The sequence below is a fragment of the Rhineura floridana genome, chromosome 9 (genome assembly GCF_030035675.1).
Source record: "Rhineura floridana isolate rRhiFlo1 chromosome 9, rRhiFlo1.hap2, whole genome shotgun sequence".
Classification (NCBI taxonomy): domain Eukaryota; kingdom Metazoa; phylum Chordata; class Lepidosauria; order Squamata; family Rhineuridae; genus Rhineura; species Rhineura floridana.
This window is the reverse complement of record NC_084488.1, coordinates 47,862,039-47,879,753: the sequence shown is the minus strand read 5'-3', so window position 1 is coordinate 47,879,753 and position 17,715 is coordinate 47,862,039. Positions and strand designations below refer to the sequence as shown.

The 17,715-nt window shown below is 42.1% G+C and overlaps 1 protein-coding gene across 1 annotated transcript in view; it reads right to left on the bottom strand.

The window, feature by feature from the left end:
• The window catches only part of GLRA3 (glycine receptor alpha 3), a 146,880-nt gene extending 130,489 nt beyond the window's left edge, over positions 1-16,391 (bottom strand). Inside the window, exons 1-2 of the mRNA XM_061583966.1 lie at positions 16,320-16,391; positions 16,139-16,213 (exon numbers count right to left, since the gene is read on the bottom strand). The gene's annotated coding sequence lies outside the window, so the exon portion shown is untranslated. The remainder of the gene's footprint in view (positions 1-16,138; positions 16,214-16,319) is intronic.
• Positions 16,392-17,715: the final 1,324 nt, after the last annotated feature.

Genomic DNA, 17,715 nt, shown 5'->3' with positions numbered 1-17,715 from the left:
CATTCTCTTTTCTGATGCCAGCAGTGGCAGGTCCTACCAGTTCTATGACTGCCATTCTTGATGTCTCAGGCATGCTGGATATGTGTGTAAACTCAACTTAGTCCTAGACCTAGGGCAATGAAGAAGAGATGTCTTTTGGGATGGTCATACCATTATGAGTTGTTCAGCTTCCAAACAATTTAGGCATTTAGGCATGTTCGCCATATTTGAGGGGGGGAACCACCATTGGCCACTGTCTAAACATTTGAAAGTGTGTTCAAAAACTATCTGGCCACAGTGTCCACACATAGTTTAGTAGTGTCATGATAAAGAATGATATCATACTTTGAATTTTGATCGGAGATTGCTGCATTGTTATTGTTCTGTCTTAGCCAAGGAATGTGGTTCTAGCCTAATTCAGGGAGCATGCTAAGTACAGATTCCAGGGACTCTAGGTTCAAATATTAGTTTCAGTTCAGGATCCAGTAAGCAAAGTCAAGTCAAGCAGTTTGGGAGTAACGCATCAACACTTGAAACAAGTAACCTGAAGCAGTGGGGGTGGGGTTTGATAGAAAGGCAACCTATTCTTTCCTCACTGATTCCTTCTTTAGTAACTACTTGCTTGTTTTTTTCTCAGGCTTTACTTCCTGTAAGCTATACACCAAAGAAATGAAGGACTGTGATTCTTCCTTTTCTTTTCTAGTCAGTGAGAGATAGTGCCCGTGAGTGAAAAACTCATGGCTCTACAATGGCCATATGTATGTTTGTAGTCCAAATGGCTTTATTTCTCAATTTGTAATAAACTATTTCTTTAGTCTTTCAACCACGTCTTACCAGACTACTCATTTATGCATGCTGCTGCAATATATGCCAAACTCCAATAAAGCAGAGATTATGTTCCAGGATGGCAAGGTCAAATAAGCTGAGGTCAGATTCCAATGAGCAGGATCAGGTGAAGTGGAGGTCAGGTTCCAGTGAGGGCATCAAACAAAGGTCCAGGTAAGCAAAGTCAGGCAAAGCAGAACCCTAGGTCCAAAAAAGCAAACTAAGAAAGTGGGTAGTACCCTGGAGAGCTCTGAGTGGACTTGAGGCTGGAAGTCAGACAAAGTAGGCTTGAACATTGCTCTAACAACCAGCAGACCAAGACTGAGCCTTAGCAGGAATGCAACTCCCTCCCCTGGGGAGTGGAGTCTACCGTTAAAGAGCCCCAACCTGTTGAAGGAGCCACTCTGGCAGCACAGGGGAGGCTGGGGTTCTACAATGGCTTGCAAGCTGGAGTCCTCAGAGTCAGAGGAAGGCAATGTGACCTCTTCCAGTTGGAGAGGTGCTAGAATCATGAGCTCCTCTGGTGCTAGAACTCCCAAGGAGGTTGGGACCAAAGGTTATTTCTGCAGGCAAATCCTCCTCCCAGTTCAAGATGTCCTCTGAACCCCTTCTCCTGGGAGTGGGAAGTCAGAGACCTGGATCAGTGACACATTGAGGAAAGAAGATCACAGTCCTTTGCTTCTTTGGCACATCGCTTGCAAGTGTAAAATCTTCTTGAAAACCAAAATGCTACTGTTGACAAATCTAGATTTGTGGGCAAGCAACTCAGAGCATTTCTGGTTTGTTGGTTGGTTTGTCTGTCAAAATGCCTCTCAATCTCAGGTTTTTCTCAGCAAATCATCCGGCCAGAGGCATGCTGGTGAAGATGTTATGAGGCATATTCTGTCCAGAAGCCTTTGAATACGTTAGTTACTTAACTGTTGTGTGGCTTAGGTTCTGAACTGTTGAGGCACCTTCCCCACATGTATCATAAACAAACAATGTTTTGGAATCACAACACAACCAGAACTTTATACCATATGTTGTGGGTTTGAATTACATATATTACCTCATAAGATATTTTCACCTGAATGGTACTAATTGCTCATCAGTTGTAACATTCTTATATGGCATGAACCTTTATGGGAGAGTGTTAGTAAACATATTTCACAGGTCATCCACAGGGTGAGCTTGTCTCTCACATTGGTAGTTCATCGCTGAAGGTGATAATCAAATTTGAGGAGTGTACTTATTCTTTTAAACAAGGCCAATGACATTCTGGCCTGAAAGTGCTGAGGACAACCCTCCAACTACATTTTGTAAAGATCAGATTGCTCGCAAATCCTAGCTGAATTACACACTCCTCCAGATTTTCAGTGTATTTTCTGTGCGCAAAAAGTGCACACAAAAATATGAATTTTACGTAAAAATGCATACAAAATGCTATTTTACTGTTGAATGAATTGGAAGTGCATATTTTGCCCAAAAATGGATGGAATGGGACACAATGGCATGGCATGGCATGGAATGGTATGGAGCAGGCATATGAGTGGGTGCCAGTTGGACTGAAATGGGATAAAATTCACTGCCCAACCCTATTATTTTTTCATTCCCCCATGCACTCCTTTTTCACATGAAATGAACAGAACAGTTCTAGGTTAAGCTTCTGCAGACATGGTGGGTTACAATAAGTTTAAACAGCATTTTGCAGGGTCTCTTTAACCCCTAGCACATTATGTGCATGACTTTTTGGTTTTCTCAGTCATTCCAAAGGGTTGGAATTAACCCCCAAAGCCACAAGAGTGAAAGCATTGATTTCTCAAATTAAGGAGGGGTGGAGACAGCTGAAACATCATATTGCAATTCACACTTCATCATGGTTGAGACTTTCTTGGAACATGGAATAGTTCTGGGGATTTTTTCTGTTGTCACAGTATTTTGGGATTTCCCCCCGTGTTTTCAGGGTGTTTTGACCCCTACCTGCTGACAGATCTATTTTTTTTTTAAATAATTTATGTGAGAGGGAGCAAAGAGATCCACAATGTTTCAAAAGTGTTTTCAATGTACACACCTATTAGTCTAGTGTCATATACTTTTATCTGCTGATCAAATGTGTTGGAGAGAAATTATGCAGTCTAAACAAGAGATGGAAAAAAATAGAATTCAAACTGGAGTTGCAAATGTACAGTAATCACTTGAAGGAAATAGTAGTTCAAATGAGATTTTCTTTTGAAAACTTGTAAAATTGTCATAATGGTCTTGCACATTAACACTGATTATGATGATCCTGTAATCAATTTTTTCATCCTTGTACGAATGTTATTTAAGCACCACCACCCCAAAATAATTCAAACATTGAAGTAATCTTTCTATCTATAAATGAGTAGCAAATCATTTTCAGACTTTTTGGCATATTTGGAAGAGGTTAATCTAGACAAGATCAATGGTGAATTGATGAGTGTCCACTTGCTGCATTTTGAATTGTTTTAATATTGGTTTTACATCATCATCAGAATAGTATTGTTTTACTAATTTGGTGTAGTAATGTTTGGATTGTATACTGCCCTGAGATCATAACTGATGAAGAGCAGTTTAGACAATGAACGCATAGACAGATAAATTGTGCATGAGAAACACCACAATAGAAATTTGCTCAGTCATAAACTAGACTATAATGTTACAGCTTCTGGGTGACTATTATTTTACTAGGTAGATTGCCAGTTAATCACCCAGAATGGTTGACTGATGGTAGCTCAAATCTTAAAAACTTCCTAAGGATCTTTAAGAATTTTGTATTTAATTCAAATCTAATCAATGAGATCTTTCCAGCTTTCCCAAAGCAGAAAAGAGGTTGAGTTAATGAATGGATGTGAAACTTCCAAACATTTCTGACCTTATTTATATCTGAAAGCTCATGAGCTTGCAAGAGGTTATTACCAACTTGAAGAGTGTATTTGGAAATCATCTCTTGACAATGAATTGTTTAAGCTTCCAGGCTATAACTTTAAAATAATGTTTACTTCATCCTCATGTCAGCATTTCTAAACAATAAATTTAAGTTACCATCATTTCATCCCAGTGTTGCTGGCTTAGCATTGTTATTAACTGCTAAGAACTTTTATTTATTTCTTCAAACAAACAAACAAAAAACTCTTATCTTCATTCATTTTTGCATCATAAGTAGAATAGGGTTCTTACTAACTAGCTCCTTCACTATGATCAATATTCTATGATCGATATCCATGAATTAGAACAAATGCCAAACAAATGGTAGCATGCGAAGGCTATTCCTAGCAACTCTTAGGGTCGGGGAAAAGTTTGGTTCGGTACTCATTTGGGCTGCATTCAGGCAGCAGTTTATACCATTTTTCTGCTGTTTCCTTACCTGATAATTTCTGCATTTTATTTGATCTTTCACATGATGTAAAAGCCACTTCTGGAAAACTAGTGGAATCTAGTGGAAGTTTAGTACTCCCATGTTAATTGCTTCCAGAAAAAAATCCTTTTGCAACCCCATTAACTCAGAAAATCGCTGGAGTAAAGTGACAAAATTTGGGGCAGTATACCAGCACACAGTTCTTTCCTGCCATTTTCATGAGGGAATAGAAGGACACTTGTGTGGAAAGGGTGGGGGAGCAGCAACATGTCCAATGACGTTCATTGTTGTGTCACACCACATCCACTGGTGTGAATGAATTGTAGCATGACATGGTGGTATATCGGTCAAAAAGCCACAGTTCCATAAGGCAACAAATACTGCAGTGTGAAAAGAATGTTAGAAATCAGGACAGAAGTTCAGCCATTATAATCAGTAAAATGAATGCAATGAACCCCATCTCTAAATGCAGCCTTAGTGAAGACCTATTCAGTCACACTTCCCAAATCAATATATGAACCTAAACACAGCTATTCTTTTGACATTTGTACTTTTCCAAATGTTGCAGTGCAGTTCTCAAATCCCAAATGTGTATATTAGGAGACTGTCTGCATAAGAATGTATGTATTACAGAAAATGCATCAGTGAAAATTGCTTGCAAAATGTGCAATTAGGCAAAATTTCATCCAAATATATTAGAAGAAACTGAGACAAAATGCTGATGAATTTCTACAATCTGATGTAGAAATGAGCAAACTGAAGTTAAGATTGGAAAAATGAGAAACTAAGAGAAACTGAAATTGACAGATTCATCCGTCCCTTGTTTATAATTTCATTTTACAGTAAAGGATTTTTCATGAGTCAGGTTTATGTTGTCACTACATCAGGTGAGGCAGAATACAAAGCATAGAGCTCCCTAGGTTTGGAGTGCATCAAAGACACAATACTGATGACTGAATCTGTGTGGTGCTAAAGCACCAGCAGGAACACTGGATTGGCTCCACCAGTGCATTTGCACCACACTGATCTTCCCACCGCTTCACCTCTCCCCCTCTCCTTCCAGGTAAGCAGCAGTAACTCAGCTGTTGGGAAGTCAGGTGAGCTTCGCTACTCCGCCAGGCAATCTGCTGTTGCATCTGGTTAGGAGAGTGTGTTCTGCCAGTGCTCAGGGATTGCCTCTTTCTGCTGTGCAGAGGGATCAGGGATCAGCAGAGTTGAAATACTGGTGTCTTGCAGGTCAGTCAGTCAGTCAGTCAGTCTTTATTGCGGTCATCGACCAAAAATAGACATATAAAATACATCAGTACATACAAAAATATAATTTTTTTAAAAGATTATCAGGCGATATGGTTATCTAAAATTCGTGATTTTCTTAAATTTATAGCAATGGCATAGTATTTGGCAACCTTTTCGGTTATATCTGGTGATTGATCGACAAGCAAGTAGTTTATATAAAAGGTTTCACTTCTGCCAGGTAAGAGCAAGATCAAAGGTTTAATTAATTGTTGTCTGGGTTCACAATAAAACGGACAATGGAAAAAAACATGGGTTAATGTCTCAATCACATTATTGCCACAAGGACACTTTCTGGCAGAGTAAGGTGTTTTATTAAATCTGCCTTCTAAAATTGCAGATGGAATTGTAAATGCCTTACGAAGTTTCGGTAAAAATAGATTGGTTAGATATGGCATGGCAATCTGGGAGTTAGTATTGTAAATATGTTTCTTAACGAGCATCCAGTGCTGTTGGAGATCTTTAATTCTTTGTTGAATGAGGTCCTTAGCTTTAATATATCCCATATTTAGGACTTCAAAGATTGAAAAACCCAGGTGGGTCAATTTATTAATAATCATCTTATCCATTGTGATTGGAATTTATCTTGTAGTACCTGGGGTGCTAAACCAATTGGGTTAAACATCAATTTAAGCCATGTATTTATTCTCAATGACCATATACGAGACTCTATGGATGGAATACCAACTTCCAGTCTTAACATGAAGCTGGGGACACAAGACGGCACTGCAAGTATAGATCTGAGAAATCTATTTTGAACTATTTCTAAAGGCATGAATTTCTCACTAATTGATACTTGGGAGCCATATAATAATTGAGGAATTATTTTCGCTTTGAAGATTTTTATGGCTGTAGTTAGAATTTGGCCTCCTTTATTATAATAAAAGGATAGTGTCGTGCCCAGGTTGGGAGTCAAGAACAGAATCACTTGATGAAAGCAAATCAGTTTTTATTAGAGTAATTTCCAGACATAGGCTTCTCCGCCTCATGGACTCTTAACACGAACCAAAACCCGCGGCATGGAAGAGAGTTGATAGAACAGAGTTTCCAGCATTCCCCGTCCCTTATCAAGGGGGCTTTCGGGCCCGGATCCTCTCACTCCGCCTCAAACTGCCCACATCTACGCCCCTTCCCTCCTCTTTTCTTTGGCACCGTTTTAACTGTCTTCGGGTGCGGGGTGATGGGGGGGCGGCTGCCTCCTCCCCTTCTGATTTGGAAAGGATGGTAGGAAGTGGGGGTGTTGGCCCAACGCGTCAGGCGATTTCTCTCTACCCTTCTCTGCAGCCGAACGACCTTGGTCCTCCTCCTCCCTCTCTGTCTGTAACGGCAGCACATTCCTAGGGGGGGAGTGCGTGAGAACCGAGTCTGTTGTCTGTTCAAGATTTCCCCCCTCTATCTGGGAAGCTTCTCCCTCCCCTCCAGACGCCTCAGCCCAGCTGCCCCCCTCTCCTAGTTCATTCTCAGAAACATCAGAACTCCAACCATAGCTCATGACATCATCCTCTTCTCCATGCTGTACTCCCTCCCACCCTGTTGGTTTGGGGCGATGAGGGAATTTCTCATGAAAGTCTCTCACTAAAATGGGGGCGTGAACGTCTTCTGCTTTTTCCCAGGATCTGTCGGCTGGCCCATAATTCTTCCAATGGATTAGATACTGCAGCTGGTTTCTCCTTCTCCTGGAGTCCAGGATCTGCTCCACTTCAAACTCTGTTTGTCCCCCCACCAACATCGGTGCCCCTGGAGATTCTATCGGCCTCAGCTCACTGGGGGGGGCGGCCTTCGTTAGCAAGGAACGATGGAATACTGGGTGCATTTTAAAAGTCTCTGGCAACTTTAAACGAAAAGCCACTGGGTTTATTTGAGCCTGGATTTCGAAGGGTCCCACTCTCCTATCCTGCAACTTTCTGCACTTACCCGGCATGTTAAGGAAGCGGGTCGACAGCCATACTTGATCGCCCACCTTGAGGGTGGGCCCCTCACACCGACGTTGATCAGCAACTCTTTTGTATTCCCTTTTGGCTTCATCTAATTGTTGTTTCAACACTTGCTGGGCTGCCTGTAATTCCTGGAGAAACTCCTCGGCCGCGGGTACCGGCCCACTGCCTGAGTGGCTGGGAAAAGCCTTGGGATGAAATCCATAATTAGCAAAGAAGGGTGTTTGCCCCGTGCTGGTGTGCACGGAATTATTGTAGGCGAATTCTGCAACATGTAAATAGGAAATCCAGTCAGTTTGCTGGTAAGATATGTAACAATGCAGGTATCTCTCCAAAACTGCATTAAGTTTCTCAGTTTGTCCATCAGTCTGGGGGTGGTGAGAGGAGGAGAGCCTTAGCTCCGTTTTCAACTGCTTCCAGACAGCCTTCCAAAATTTAGCTGTGAACTGGGTGCCTCGATCCGAGACGAGGCTGTCTGGTAACCCATGCAATCTGTAAATCTCTTTTATGAACACCTTTGCCATCTCCTTGGCGTCCAAGGCCCCAGAGCAAGGGAGGAAGTGGGCCATTTTAGTCAATGAATCCACGATCACCAAAATAGCAGTCATTCCTTGTGACCTTGGTAGATCGGTTATAAAATCCATGGAGAGGTCCTGACAGGGCCCCTTTGGAGTGGCTAGAGGTTCCAACAGCCCCGCAGGCCTGCCCGTGCTTGTCTTCGCCCTCAAACACATGGTGCAGGATTTTACATAGTTCTCAACATCTCTGCGCATTTGGGGCCACCAAAAATCCTTAGCTACATTTTGAATGGTTTTAAAAATGCCGAAGTGCCCAGCTGTGACATTGTCATGGCATTGACGCAATACTCTGAGTCTGAAGTCCCCTTTTGGCACATATCTGGCAGTTTTAAACCACAACAACCCAACCCTCCAGTGGAAACTTACTTCTGAGTCTGTGCTCTGCTCCATTTCCTGGATGTAATGTTGTATGTCTGGATCCCCCTGCTGGACCCTCTTAAGCTCTTCTTCCCAGGACGGCTGACAGGCTCCTAACGTGAGTTTTTCCGGTGGGATGATGTGTTGGGGGGGGTGTCAGCCTTTTCGTCTTTGTATTGGGGTTGTCTGGATAGGGCATCCGCCCTCTGATTTTTTGTATGGGAGTGGTATTTTATTTTGAAGTTAAACCTGGCGAAAAACTGCGACCAGCGTATTTGTCTCTGGTTCAATTTCCGAGCTGTCTGTAGACTCTCAAGGTTCTTGTGATCAGATCGTACTTCTATCTGATGTTGAGCCCCCTCTAAGTATTGCCTCCACTTTTTGAATGCGTCTTTGATAGCTAAAAGTTCCTTTTCCCACACAGTGTAGTTTTTCTCAGCATCCTTGAGCTTTCGAGAGTAGTATGCACACGGGTGCAGTTCCTTCCCACCCCTGTCAGGCTGCAAGAGAACCCCCCCGATCGCCCGGTCCGAGGCGTCAGCTTCCACGACGAAAGGCCGGGTCGGGTCAGCAAAGCGTAGGATAGGTTCGGAGGCAAATTTCTCTTTCAGTTCTTCAAACGCTCTTGCTGCCTGATCTGTCCATTGAAACTTCCCTTTTCCCCTTAAACAGTCGGTGAGGGGGGCGGTTAGTGTGGAGAAGCCCGAGATGAATTTTCTGTAGAAGTTGGCGAAGCCCAAGAAATGTTGCACGTCTTTCTTGGTGGTTGGTTGTCCCCAATCCAACACACAGCTCACCTTTCCAGGATCCATCTCCACTCCCCCTGCTGAAATTCAGTATCCAAGGAAGTCCAGGGAAGACAGATCAAAGCCACACTTTTCCAGCTTGACATATAGGTGATTCTCTCTCAGCCTTCCCAGCACAGTTCTCACGTGTTGGTCATGCTCTGACTGGCTCCTTGAAAATATCAGGATGTCATCCAGATAACAAACCACGTACTGGTTCAAGAGGTCTCTAAATACTTCGTTCATGAACTTCTGGAACACTCCTGGACTGTTACTTAACCCGAACGGCATGACCAGGTACTCAAATTGACCATAAGAGGTGTTGCAACTCGTCTTCCATTCATGTCCCTCCTTCATTTGGACCAAATTGTATGCCCCCCTCAGATCCAACTTTGTGAAAATTGTGGCAGAACGCAATCGATCTAATAACTCTGGAATCAGAGGCGGGGGTAGCTGTTCGGGATGGTAATTTGGTTGAGGGCGCGATAATCATTGCAAGGTCGTAATTCACCCCCCTTCTTTTTCACGAAGAGTAGGGGGGCTTCTGCAGGCGACTGCGAGGGACGAATAAATCCCCGCTTCAAGTTCTTTTCCAAAAATTCTTTCAGAGCTACTCTCTCTTGTTCTGTGAGGGAGTAGATTTTGCCTGCAGGAATGCTTGCTCCTGGCACCAAATCGATAGCGCAGTCATACGGCCGATGGGGGGATAAAGTCTCAGCTTCAATTTCATTAAACACATCCTCAAAGTCCAGGTATTTCGAGGGGAGGGTCACCTCCTTGACCTCCTGCACAGCTCCTGCTAGGGCTTTTATTGCTTTCTCTGGCTGACAATTTTCGTGGCAATACTGGGACGTAAACCACACGACTGCTTCTCTCCAGGCTATTTTTGGGTCATGCTTTATCAACCATGGCATTTCCAGAATCACCTCAAAGTTAGACAGGTCTGACACACACAAGGAAATGAACTCTTCGTGCCCCGGGATTTCTAGCTTCAAATACTCAGTGGCTCTAGTGACCCTCCCGGACTTTAATGGTCTGCCATCTATCGTCTCCACTGATAAGAGGGCTTCTAGTTTCCGATACGGGATATGATGGTGTTTGACTAGGGTGGTATCGATGAAGTTTGTAGAGGCTCCACTGTCGATCAACGCTGTTGAGTTGAACTGCACTCCTGTGGAAGTTGTAATCCTAATGGGTAATACCAGAACTCCTTTTAGGGGGGGATGGGTTAACGGAGGCCCTTTACACAGCGCTGCCCCCAGTCCTCCGGCCTGCACTAGGACTGGGTGCTTCCGTTTCCCGATGGCCCTGTTCGGTCTCCTTTCAGTTCACAGTCCCTGGCTAGATGGCCTGGCTTGGAACAAATAAAGCAGAGGCGTTCTCTGCGATGTCTGTCTCTTTCCTCCTCTGACAGCTTCATCCGCGCCCCTCCCGAGCCGTCCCCCGCGTTGCCTGATGTCCCGGGGGTCGAAGGGATTTTACTGCGGGATACTGAGGCTGAATATTTTTGCACCTCTTGTTTTCTTTCTAACCATCTTCCTTCCAGTCTGTGATCAATTTGTAGGCACAGCTGGATTAGTCCAGACAAGTCAGTTGGAGGTGCGACTCTGGCCAGCTCATCCAATATCTCAGCATTCAGTCCACTTCGGTACATAAACATCAGTGCTGAGTCATTGTATCCAGTCTCTTGGGATAAGATCTTAAAGGCATTGGTGTATTCCAGCACAGTTCCTTTTCCCTGCTTCAGGGCACTCAATTGCCTAGCCACCGTCTCAGCTCTTTGGGGATCCTGAAACATTTCAGTCAGGGCTTGTATAAATGCTCCATACCTGCCCAGGATGGCATCCTTTCTGATCAGATAGGGGGTGACCCACTTGGCAGCTTCCCCATCCAATAGACTGATCACAAATGCCACTTTGGCAGCATCATTGGGGAATTCTGCATCCTTAATGTCCAGGTACATCTCACATTGGGCCACGAAAGTGGAGATCTGGTCGCTCTGGCCCGCATATTTGGGTGGTAATTCATTTGGGATCTTGGCCACGGTGGCTGCAGGGGCTACCCGCATTCTATCTATTGTGGATTTCAGGCTCTGTTTGTCCAATTTCAAGGTTCTCACAGTTGCTAACAGGCTTTGAACATCCGACTGTAGGTCTGCCACGCTCGACCTCAGTAGCTTCACTTCTTCCATCTCAGAAGTGGGGTTTACCCCCCCAGCAGCTCCCTTTTCCATCTTGTCACGTTCAAGTGGCGGGAGTAAGGAGGGTTGAGTAGTTGGTTCTATCAAACTGTCGTGCCCGGGTTGGGAGTCAAGAACAGAATCACTTGATGAAAGCAAATCAGTTTTTATTAGAGTAATTTCCAGACATAGGCTTCTCCGCCTCATGAACTCTTAACACGAACCAAAACCCGCGGCATGGAAGAGAGTTGATAGAACAGAGTTTCCAGCATTCCCCGTCCCTTATCAAGGGGGCTTTCGGGCCCTGATCCTCTCACTCTGCCTCAAACTGTCCACATCTACGCCCCTTCCCTCCTCTTTTCTTTGGCGTCATTTTAACTGTCTTCGGGTGCGGGGCGATGGGGGGGTGGCTGCCTCCTCCCCTTCTGATTTGGGAAGGATGGTAGGAAGTGGGGGTGTTGGCCCAACGCGTCAGGCGATTTCTCTCTACCCTTCTCTGCAGCCGAACGACCTTGGTCCTCCTCCTCCCTCTCTGTCTGTAACGGCAGCACATTCCTAGGGGGGGAGTGCGTGAGAACCGAGTCTGTTGTCTGTTCAAGATTTCCCCCCTCTATCTGGGAAGCTTCTCCCTCCCCTCCAGACGCCTCAGCCCAGCTGCCCCCCTCTCCTAGTTCATTCTCAGAAACATCAGAACTCCAACCATAGCTCATGACAGATATTAAGGCCTTGCTGGTTCTTTTCTCATTAGAAACTGCTTGTTTCACATGCGAAGCCCACGATCCAGAGGCTTGGAAGGTCATTCCTAAATATTTATATACTTTAACTTGTTCTATTTGATGGTCATTTATGCGCCAAATATGCTTAGTTCTTTTATCAGAGAATATCATCACCTTTGATTTTTCGTAGTTTATTGATAAAGACTCCTCTTTACAAAATAGGGCTACTGCAGATAACAGTCTCCTCAGGCCAACAAGGGTTCTAGAAATTAGTACAATGTCATCAGCATAAAGTAAAATAGGTCTAGGAGTTTCGATTAGTTTTGGAGGGTGCGACGCTATTGATGACAGTCTATGAACTATAGGGTTTATGTATATGTTAAATAATAATGGAGCAAGGAGACATCCCTGCTGAACCCCTTTATAGGTGGGAATGAGGTTTGTTAATTGGCCATTATTATTGCATCTGACTCTTAGAGATGTATTTTTGTGTAAAGCTCGTATAAGAGAGAGTAATCATATGTCGATATTAGTTTTGGCGAGCTTATTCCAAAGACTCTCTCTGGAGATAGAGTCAAATGCTGTTTTTAGGTCAATGAATGCTGTATATAGCCCTCTCCTTGTTTCACTTTTGTATTTGTTGATAAAGTGTTGGAGAACTATCGCATGGTCTATAGTTGAACGACCTGTCCGAAAGCCAGCTTGTTCAGGGGCCAGTATTTCATTTTGTTCTGTCCATAAAACTAGTTTATCTAAAAGATGTGCCGAGTATAATTTACTGACGATATTTAGAAGACTAATGGGATGGAAATTTATTGGATCGTATCTCGAACCTTTTTTATGTATTGGAACAATTATTGCTGTACCCCAATCATTCGGTATTTGTATTGAATAGTCGATATGTGTAAATAAGGCAGCAAGCAAAGGTGCCCACCAATCTAAATTTGATTTGAATAGTTCGGCTGGGATGTTATCTGAACCAGGTGCTTTATTTGATTTTAGTTTGTTAATAAGTTCTACTATTTCATTAGTGCTGACAGGGTCCCATTTCGGAATATCATCTATGGGCACATCAAACTCCCTGTGGTTACTATCCTGTTTGTACACTTTGGCAAAATAGTTCTCCCATTCCTTGGGTGGTATATGGCAGTCCAAATTAGGGCCTGATCTTGGCCAGTGGTTTGTCACTAATTTCCAAAACAGATTGGAATTTTTTAATTGGGAAGCATATAGGAGACGTTGCCAGGTTTGATGGAGTCCCAATTTCTTTTTTGCTTTTATTAGATATTTAAATTGTTTTCACTCTATACAATACATTTGTAATGTGTGTTGGTCTTGTTTCGCTTTATATGCTTTGTATTTAGATATCAATTGGGTTTTTTTTGAACGCATTCTTTATCAAACCATGATTTAGAGTTTGATACTACTTTGTTTGATTTACAATTAACATTTGATATTATTAATATTTGAAGTGACGCCATTAATTGATGAAAGCAATTTAGGGCTTTTAAAGGTTGAGAAGAATTTTGTATTAAATCTTTTAAAGCCAGTAAGTCTGGAGTAGCCAGCCTTTCATTTATTTTGATCGCAGTTTTGAGAATCCACTTAATTCTACCTTTATTAACCTCATATGTTTCTTTAGGAAATACATGAGGGTAGGTTCGGGTTGACAAGCGACAGTTCAGTGATAGCATAATAGGAGAGTGGTCGCTTTCTGGTCTATCAAGACATTTAAAGGTGCTAATTTTGGGATATAAGTCCTGGGATACAATAGCTAGGTCTATAACTGAAGCCCCTCTACATGTTAAAAATGTGTACTCCCTCTCTCTATCATCAATGGTTCTACCATTCAATAAAATTAGATTTAATTCTGCAATCGTTTGGGCAAGACGGAAGCCGGCATATGTTATGCCTTGATCCTTTGATTGCCTGATGGTTATAGTAATTGGTCCATCCAAGGATGGAGGGAGCTGGTGGAATTTTGCATATAAGGCCTTATCTGATGGACCCATCCTAACGTTAAAATCTCCTAATAAGATAAGCTTTGCTTCCGGATAGTGTAGTGTTAAATTTGATAAATATTTATTTAATTTAATAATATTATTGCCACTCGATTGTTTATCCTTCTTTGGAGGTAAGTATACATTAATCAGCAAAAGATGATGGAGCTTTGATTTTATACTGACAGTAAGAGCTAAGTCATCTAAGGGTTCGATAGGAGTGATTGTAAAATATAGCTCAGTAGAGATCATAGTGCAAATGCCACCCTTTGGTCGACCACCTAATTTACTAGGTGTCGCCTTAATGTGGTACGCCGCAAAGCCATCTAAACTCAGCTCATTTGTTGACCATGTTTCTTGTAAAAATAATATATGGTGTTGTTTTAGAAAGGAGACATAAGAGGGATCAGCTACTCGGTTTCTCCATCCCGCAATATTCCAGGAGAGAAACTTTAGTATATAGATAGGTTCATTTGGTCTTTGTCAATTATTTAGTGAGTAGCATATAGATTTAGACAAGTGATTGGTTTGGGGCGCATTTGAATCCCTCTTCAATGCACAGGATGGTGTCTTGCAGGAACTGTTGATATTCTAATTATTACCACCTCTTCCGATATATCATATACAGTGTCTTATTTTCCTTTAATTACTTGGGTTTTAGAACCTGTTATTTCTCATTGCAGATAAAGGGAAGTTATTTCTAGAATGTGCCTTATGCAGATGAAAATGGACATTCTTATTGCCAGACTTTTTTTTTAGTAACTTAGAAAAGAGGTAGCAAGTACAAATATTGCTGACAGTAACAGACTGGCATATGAGGTACAACTGTATATAAACTATAAGGCATGCAGCATCTTAAAATAACAGGACAATGTTCGTCAGATGTTGTTTACAACAAGGACTCCCACATGACAGGCCAATGGTATGACATTGCATTACTAGGCATCTGAAATAATTTCACAAGAAAGAGTGTTATTCTTGAAAGTCATGCCAGTGTAAAGAACCGATGGAAACTGAGTGATGTAAAGAAACCAGAATTCCCTGATACTCAGAGTACTGGTGATGCTGAGTATTACTTCAGCTGTATTGCCCAAGGCCTGCATCTTTCATGCAGGTGAAATTTCTGGCTTCAGCTTGTTGTGTATGCTAAAGATCCATTGGAACTGATGAAAAGATGACTGGGTTTAATCTGTTATGTTGGCTGGTCTGTGACCAAAATAAATTTCATTCATTCAATCTGTTATGGCATCTCTGTGGAGTCATTGCAGGTTCAAACAGAATGGCAATCATAAACATTTAAAGAGAATGGCTTGGATGAGAAAAATGTACAGTAGCTTTTGAAAGACTGCCCAGAAAGCAACTCTGAGGACCATTTTGTTGTTGTTATATGCCTTCAAGTCGATTACGACTTACGGCAACCCTATGAATCAGCGACCTCCAGTAGCATCTGTTATAAACCACCCTGTTCAGATCTTGTACATTCAGGTCTGTGGCTTCCTTTATCCATCTCTTGTTTGGTCTTCCTCTTTTTCTACTCCCATCTGTTTTCCCCAGCATTATTGTCTTTTCTAGTGAATCATGCCTCCTCACGATGTGTCCAAAGTATGATAACCTCAGTTTCATCATTTTAGCTTCTAAAGATAGTTCTGGTTTAATTTATTCTATGACCCAATTATTTGTCTTTTTCGCAGTCCATGGTATGCACAAAGCTGTCCTCCAACATCACATTTCAAATGAGTTGATTTTTTTCTCTTAGAGGACTCAAAAGATGGCCACTGACTAACAAAGACGTGTTTACTGAAGTTGGAGTGGTTCTTGGAAGAAATTTATTAACAACAACTCCCCTGCATGCTTAGGAACCCTCCCTAAACTTCAAACTTCAAACTACAAAGAATACCAGAAAAGCTAAGTCTTAAAAGCAAGCTCTTTGTTTACTGAGGAAGATATATCTGTTGTCCCGGAACGCCCCAGAGGCAAAGACCTGTTCAGTAACAAATGCTTCTAATGACTAGATGAATGATAAATAACTAACAAAGTGTGCTGAGAGTTATCTTAATCTTATCTGAGAGTTATCTTAATCTTCCTTCCCTCCCTCTAAACCTTGTGGATACAAACATAAATAAACCGTGGCTCTTACCCTTTGAAGCTGATCTCTGTTTTGGCTGTGTCATCTTTGGGAGGCGTTGATTTCCTGGTCTATTGCAGCTGAAGTCTAAATATCAAGTTAAAAAGATGGTTTTAACCAGAAAGAAATGTAAAGAACTTGGGATAGAACTATGTACCGATATAAATTCTCTCCAAGATAAAGGAATACAAACCAAGATGACGCACTTCTATGGTCCAAAGGGACAGTAAAGGAAACTGGGTTAGGGAAGGAGATTGAGTCTATGATGCCTGGCAAGAACTGTATTAATGACTGGTCGTTGGATAACTCTTTGTCATGTATTCTAAACATTGAGGAGCCGTTAGGGCATAATTTGGCTCAAGAATTAACAGCTGCTGCAGAGGGAAACTCCCTTTTTGAAGTAGCAGCTCAAGGGAAGGAAACTAATACCTCAGCTTTAAGTGATTGCAGCTCAATGCCCCCTCTTGAATCCTCATCACTCTATGAAGAATTCAACTCTAGCTCCTCTGAATTTAGGCATCGTCATGAAGAGACAAAAGATCCTGATCTGAATAACCAACAAGGCTCCGTGGCTAATGAAGATTGGCCCCAAATGGTGACTCAATCCCTAATACAAATTTCCAACTTTGTGGCCAAGTCAAACGCTTTGCTCTCCACGCTAGCCGATATAATCACTAAGAAAGAATCTTACCATAAAGGAGTGGCAACTGATTTACATATAAATTCGCAGGCTACTCAAACCTCATGCCTGAAATCATCTCGTATCATGGTAGATAAAAAGATGAGCTCCCAAACATCTAACCAATCTAAGAAGAGCAAAAACATCAAATCTTGTAAGACTCGAAATAAATCCCACATGAGATTTGATAAACTCTTTAAGCTAATGGATACTACTAATTTACCCAATAAGGGCAAAAAGAGGAGAAAAAGGAAACCTAAGAAAACAAAGAGGGAAAAGAGAACAAATACAACTATCTCGGCACAAATGATGCAAAATAATAATCCTGCTGATCAAGAACCTCTTAAAACAGAACTCAATACTCTAATTCCATATTCCTCCTGATCTAATTATATCAAACCTCAACTTCAACAATCTAAAGTGATTTTGGGCAATTCTGAATCGACTGAGACACAAAAATCCAAACTATGGGAATTGGTCCTAACCAAGGAAAAAATAGCTATAACAAATTTTCCTAAGCCCAAAGGAGCTTTAACTCAGATTCAACGAAGGAAGCGCTTTCAATCTGTAATGAAACATATTATTCCAACGTTAGACTGGTTCATAGAGATTGCTTCAATAGAGTATCTTTTCTATAACTATATAGAAGCAAGAGCTATAGTTACATTTCATGATAACAAAATAGCCAGCTTCCTATACAAAAATAGAAACTTACTCCTTTCACAGAATTTAGGGTGTTATAGAGTCTTTGAAAATGTAGCCCCAATACAAAGTCTACTTTCTCTGACTCTAAATGACCTTAAACACCGACCTTCAGAACTGAACGCGAGGACAAGGGATCTGCTCTCCCAGCTGACAACCCCTGAAGAGATGGATACGGATGCTGCAAGGTTCCAAGAGGCCCACGGGG